Source organism: Panthera uncia, chromosome X, assembly GCF_023721935.1.
Source record: "Panthera uncia isolate 11264 chromosome X, Puncia_PCG_1.0, whole genome shotgun sequence".
NCBI lineage: Eukaryota > Metazoa > Chordata > Mammalia > Carnivora > Felidae > Panthera > Panthera uncia.
In genome coordinates, this window is record NC_064817.1 from 62,212,790 (window position 1) to 62,219,740 (window position 6,951).

Consider the following 6,951-nt stretch of genomic DNA (forward strand, 5'->3'; position numbering starts at 1 on the left):
GATATAATGGTGTATATATATATACATATATATATGTGTGTGTATACATATATATACACACATGTATGTGTGTGTATATATATAATGGTATATATATATATACATATATATATGTGTGTGTGTATATATATACATATATATACATGTATGTATTTACACTCATGTATGTGTGTGTATGTGTATATATATATATATATATATATAATGGTATATTACTCAGCCATAAGAAGGAATAAATCTTTCCTTCTGCAATGTCAAAGATGGAACTAGAGAATATTATGCTAAGTGAAATAAGTCAGAGAAAGCCAATGTGATTTCATTCATATTTAGAATTTAGGAAACAAAACAAAGAAACAAAGAGGGGAAAAAAGAGAAAGAAGCAAACCAAGAAAGAGTCTCTTAACTTTAGAGAACACACTGATGGTCACCAGAGGTCACGTGGGTGGGGAGATGAGTTAAATAGTTGATGGGGATTAAGGAGAGCACCTGCTATAATGAGCACCAGGTGTTTTTTGGAAGTGTCAAATCACTATATTGTACACCTGACAATAATATTACACTGTATGTTAACTAACTGGAATATAAATTACAAAAAAGAAAAGGAACAAAAAGAAAAACATAATCTAGCTTCTCTAAAGTCCTCTGCACATTTGTATATTAGACAGTTGTATTTTACACAAAAGTTTGATTAACTCTGTAAGTCCCTGGACATTCAAAACACCATTTTAGTTGCAAATATTTGTAAATTGTATTATTTTCTATTTACTTAACCAGTTGGTTTTAAATAATGGGACATCATCCTTGAAAGAACCATTACTCCAGACTCAGATGACCAAGATCTTAGTCTTAGGTCTACCACTGGTAGGCTATATATGTATTTGGGTAAGTTACTGCTCTTTGGGTTTTAATTTATATATATATAAATATATAAATATATAAATATATAAATATATAAATATATATGTGTGTGTGTGTATTCATTTATATATAAACTTTTTTTTATTTTTTTATTTTTTTAAAAATTTACATCCCAATTAGTTAGCATATAGTGCAACAATGATTTCAGGACTAGATTCCTTAATGTCCTTTATCCATTTAGCCCATCCTCCCTCTCACAACCCCTCCAGTAACCTTCAGTTCATTCTCCATATTTATGAGTCTCTTCTTTTTTGTCCCGCTCCTGTTTTTATGTTATTTTTGTTTCTCTTCCCTTATGCTGATCTGTTTTGTCTCTTAAAGTCCTCATATGAGTGAAGTCATATGATTTTTGTCTTTCTCTAATTTCACTTAGCATAATACCCCCAAGTTCCATCCATGTAGTTGCAAATGGCAAGATTTCATTCTTTTTGATTGCCAAGTAATACTCCATTGTATATATATACCACATCTTCTTTATCCATTCATCCATCAATGGACATTTGGGCTCTTTCCATACTTTGGGTATTGTTGATAGTGCTGCTATAAACATGGGGGTGCATGTCTCCCTTCAAAAGAGCACACCTGCATCCCTTAGATAAATGCCTAGTAGTGCAAATGCTGGGTCGTAGGATACTTCTATTTTTAGTTTTTTGAGGAACCTTCATACTGTTTTCCAGAGTGGCTGCACCAGCTCACATTCCCACCAACAATGCAAAAGAGATCCTCTTTCTCCGCATCCTCACCAACATCTGTTGTTGCCTGAGTTGTTAATGCTGGGCATTCTGACAGGTGTAAGGTAGTATCTCATTGTGGTTTTGATTTGTATTTCCCTGATGATGAGTGATGTTGAGCATTTTTTCATGTGTCAGTTGGCCATCTGGATGTCTTCCTTGGAGAAGTGTCTGGATGTCTTCCTTGGAAAAGCATGTCTTTTGTCCATTTCTTTTTTTTTTTATTTTTTTTTTTAAATTTTTTTTTCAACATTTTTTATTTATTTTTGGGACAGAGAGAGACAGAGCATGAACGGGGGAGGGGCAGAGAGAGAGGGAGACACAGAATCGGAAACAGGCTCCAGGCTCCGAGCCATCAGCCCAGAGCCTGACGCGGGGCTCAAACTCACGGACCACGAGATCGTGACCTGGCTGAAGTCGGACGCTTAACCGACTGCGCCACCCAGGCGCCCCACTTTTGTCCATTTCTTAACTGGATTATTTGTTTTTTGGGTGTTGAGTTTGATGAGGTCTTTATAGATTTTGGATACTAACCCTTTATCTGATACGTCATTTGCAAATATCTTCTCCCATTCCATCAGTTGCCTGTTAGTTTTGCTGATTGTTTCCTTCGCTGTGCAGAAGATTTTATTTTGATGAGGTCCCAGGAGTTCAAGTTTGCCTTTGTTTCCCTTGCCTCCAGAGACATGTTGAGTAAGAAGTTGCTGCGGGCAAGATCAAAGAGGTTTTTTCCTGCTTTCTCCTTGAGGATTTGGATGGCTTCCTGTCTTACATGTAGGTCTTTCATCCATTGAGTTTATTTTTGTGTATGGTGTAAAATAGTGGTCCAGACTCATTCTTCTGCATGTCACTGTCCAGTTTTCACAGCACCACTTACTGAAGAGGCTGTCTTTATTCCATTGGATATACTTTCCTGCTTTGTCAAAGATTAGTTGGCCATACGTTTATGGGTCCATTTCTGGGTTCTCTATTCTGTTCTATTGATCTGAGTGTCTGTTCATGTGCCAGTACCATACTGTCTTGATGATTACAGCTTTGTACTATAGCTTGAAGTTTGGGATTGTGATGCCTCCTGCCTTGGTTTTCTTTTTCAAGATTGCTCTGGCTATTCGGAGTCTTTTCTGGTTCCATACAAATTTTAGGATTATTTGTTCTAGCTCTGTGAAGAATGTTGGTGTTACTTTGGTAGGAATTGCTTTGAATATGTAGATTGTTTTGGGTAGTATCAACATTTTAACAATATTTGTTCTTCCTATCCAGGAGCATGGAATATTTTTCCATTTTTTTGTGTGTGTCTTCTTTAATTTCTTTCGTAAGCTTTCTATAGTTTTCATTGTATAGACTTTTCACCTTTTTGGCTGGATTTATTCCTAGGTATTTAATTGTTTTTTTGTGCAACTGTAATTGGGATCGATTCCTTGATTTCTCTTTCTGTCATTTAATTGTTGGTGTATAGGAATTCAACCGATTTCTCTGTGTTAATTTTATATAGTGCAACTTTGATGAATTCATGAATCAATTCTAGCAGTTGTTTGGCAGAATATTTGGGGTTTTCCATATAGAGTATCATGTCATCTGTAAAGAGTGAAAGTTTGACCTCCTCCTGGCCTATTTGGATGTCGTTTATTTCTTTGTGTTGTCTGATTGCAGAGGCTAAGACTTCCAATACTTTGTTGAATAACAGTGGCGAGAAAGGACATCCCTGTCTTATTCCTGACCTTAGGGGGAAAGCTCTCAGTTTTTCCCCATTGAGGATATTAACATTGGGTCTTTCATACATGGCTTCTTTGATCATGAAGTATGATCCTTCTATCTCTACTTTCTTGAGGGTTTTTTATCAAGAAAGGATGCTGTATTTTGTCAAATGCTTTCTCTGCATCTATTGAGAGGATCATATGGTTCTTGTCCTTTCTTTTATTGATGTGATGAATCGCATTCATTGTTGAGGATATTGAACCAGCCCTGCATCCCAGGTATAAATCCCACTTGGTCGTGGTGAATCATTTTTTTAATGTGTTGTTGGATCCGGTTGGCTAATATCTTGCTGAGGATTGTTGCATCTATGTTCATCAGGGTAATTGGTCTATAGTTCTCCTTTTTAGTGGGGTCTCTGTCTGGTTTTGGAAACAAGGTAATTCTAGCTTCATAGAAGGAGTTTGGAAGTTTTCCTTCTATTTCTATTTTTTGGAACAGCTTCAAGAGAATACGTGTTAACTCTTCCTTAAATGTTTGGTAGAATTTTCCTGGAAAGCAATCTGCCCTAGACACTTTTTTTTTTTGCGGGGGGGAGATTTTTTTTTGGTGTGTGTTTCATCTTTTAATTCAATCTTTCTGTTTTCTGTCCCATTGTAACAATACAAATCCAGCTCCCCCTGGTTTTTATATCACTTAAGTTAACCTTACAGTTGCTTCATAAAACTTATCATCTCTACACAGTTTCTCCAGGACAACTACCTCTAATTTCCAACTAAAGTACAAAACTAGAAATAAACAAAAATTTATCTGCAAGCATACAGAAATATAGTTTAGCCAGAGAACAAATCTCCAAACTAAAGCATAGGTTAAATATTTTGGGGGAAAAAGATTATCACGATGCTGAAAGACCACTATAATTTCTCAGGGGTTCAAGGCTTCATGCAATATGGAGTATATTAACACATCTGCCAGACTTATGCCTCTTAACTATTTCTCTGTTAAATGTCCCTAGATTACAATGAATCTCTTCTAGGTTAAACAATCATTATTGCTCAGTATTCTCAGTTATTAAAAATGATACATGTTAATGAGGGAAAAAATAAATCTGCTCTTGCTTTATTTTATATATTTAGGGTATAACACAATGCCTGGTATATATAGTTGCTTTTTATTTCAATATATGAAATTTATTGTCAAATTGGTTTCCATACAACACCCAGTGCTCATCCCAAAAGGTGCCTTCCTCAATACCCATCACCTACCGTCCCCTCCCTCCCACCCCCCATGACCCCTCAGTTTGTTCTCAGGTTTTAAGAGTCTCTTATGCTTTGGCTCTCTCCCACTCTAACCTCTTTTTTTTCCCTTCCCCTCCCCCATGGCTTTCTGTTAGGTTTCTCAGGATCCGCATAAGAGTGAACACATATGGTATCTGTCTTTCTCTGTATGGCTTATTTCACTTAGCATCACACTCTCCAGTTCCATCCACATTGCTACAAAGGGACATATTTCATTCTTTCTCATTGCCCTGTAGTACTCCATTGTGTATATAAACCACAATTTCTTTATCCATTCATCAGTTGGTGGACATTAAGGCTCTTTCCATAATTTGGCTATTGTTGAGAGTGCTGCTATCAACATTGGGGTACAAGTGCCCCTATGCATCAGTACTCCTGTATCCCTTGGGTAAATTCCTAGCAGTGCTACTGCTTGGTCATGGGGTAGGTCTATTTTTAATTTTCTGAGGAACCTCCACACTGCTTTCCAGAGCGGCTGTACCACTTTGCATTCCCACCAACAGTGCAAGAGGGTTCCCGTTTCTCCACATCCTCTCCAACATCTGTAGTCTCCTGATTTGTTCATTTTGGCCACTCTGACTGGTGTCAGAGGATATCTGAGCGTGGTTTTGATTTGTATTTCCCTGATAAGGAGCGACGTTGAGCATCTTTTCAGATGCCTGTTGGCCTTCCGGATGTCTTCTTTAGAGAAGTGTCTATTCATGTTTTCTGCCCATTTCTTCACTGGGTTATTTGTTTTTCAGGTGTGGAGTTTGGTGAGCTCTTTATAGATTTTGAATTCTAGACCTTTGTCTGATATGTCATTTGCAAATATCTTTTCCCATTCCGTTGGTTGCCTTTTAGTTTTGTTGGTTGTTTCCTTTGCTGTGCAGAAGCTTTTTATCTTCATAAGTTCCCAGTAATTCATTTTTGCTTTTAATTCCCTTGCCTTTGGGGATGTGTCGAGTAAGACATTGCTACGGCTGAGGTCAGAGAGGTCTTTTCCTGCTTTCTCCTCTAGGGTTTTGATGGTTTCCTGTCTCACATTCAGGTCCTTTATCCATTTTGAGTTTATTTTTGTGAATGGTGTGAGAAAGTGGTCTAGTTTCAACCTTCTGCATGTTGCTGTCCAGTTCTCCCAGCACCATTTGTTAAAGAGACTGTCTTTTTTCCATTAGATGTTCTTTCCTGCTTTGTCAAAGATTAGCTGGCCATACGCTTGTGGGTCTAGTTCTGGGGTTTCTATTCTATTCCATTGGTCTATGTGTCTGTTTTTGTGCCAATACCATGCTGTCTTGATGATGACAGCTTTGTAGTAGAGGCTAATGTCTGGGATTGTGATGCCTCCTGCTTTGGTCTTCTTCTTCAACATTACTTTGGCTATTTGGGGCCTTTTGTGGTTCCATATGAATTTTAGAATTGCTAGTTCTAGTTTCGAGAAGAATGCTGGTGTGATTTTGATTGGTATTGCATTGAATGTGTAGATAGCTTTGGGTAGTAGTGACATTTTGACAATATTTATTCTTCCAATCCATGAGTAGGGAATGTTTTTTCAATTTCTTTATATCTTCTTCAATTTCCTTCATAAGCTTTCTATAGTTTTTAGCATACAGATCTTTTACATATTTGGTTAGATTTATCCCTAGGTATTTTATGCTTCTTGGTGCAATTGTGAATGGAATAAGTTTCTTTATTTCTCTTTCTGTTGCTTCATTATTAGTGTATAAGAATGCAACTGATTTCTGTACATTGATTTTGTATCCTGCAACTTTGCTGAATTCATGTATCAGTTCTATCAGACTTTTGGTGGAGTCTATCGGATTTTCCATGTATAGTATCATGTCATCTGCAAAAAGCGAAAGCTTGACTTCATCTTTGCCAATTTTGATGCCTTTGATTTCCTTTTGTTGTCTGATTGCTGATGCCAGAACTTCCAGCACTATGTTAAACAACAGCGGTGAGAGTGGGCATCCCTGTCATGTTCCTGATCTCAGGGAAAAAGCTCTCAGTTTTTCCCCATTGAGGATGATGTTACCTGTGGGCTTTTCATAAATGGCTTTGATGACCTTTAAGTATGTTCCTTCTATCCCGACTTTCTCAAGGGTTTTTATTAAGAAAGGGTTCTGGGGGCGCCTGGGTGGCGCAGTCGGTTAAGCGTCCGACTTCAGCCAGGTCACGATCTCGCGGTCTGTGAGTTCGAGCCCCGCGTCAGGCTCTGGGCTGATGGCTCGGAGCCTGGAGCCTGTTTCCGATTCTGTGTCTCCCTCTCTCTCTGCCCCTCCCCCATTCATGCTCTGTCTCTCTCTGTCCCAAAAATAAATAAAAAACGTTGA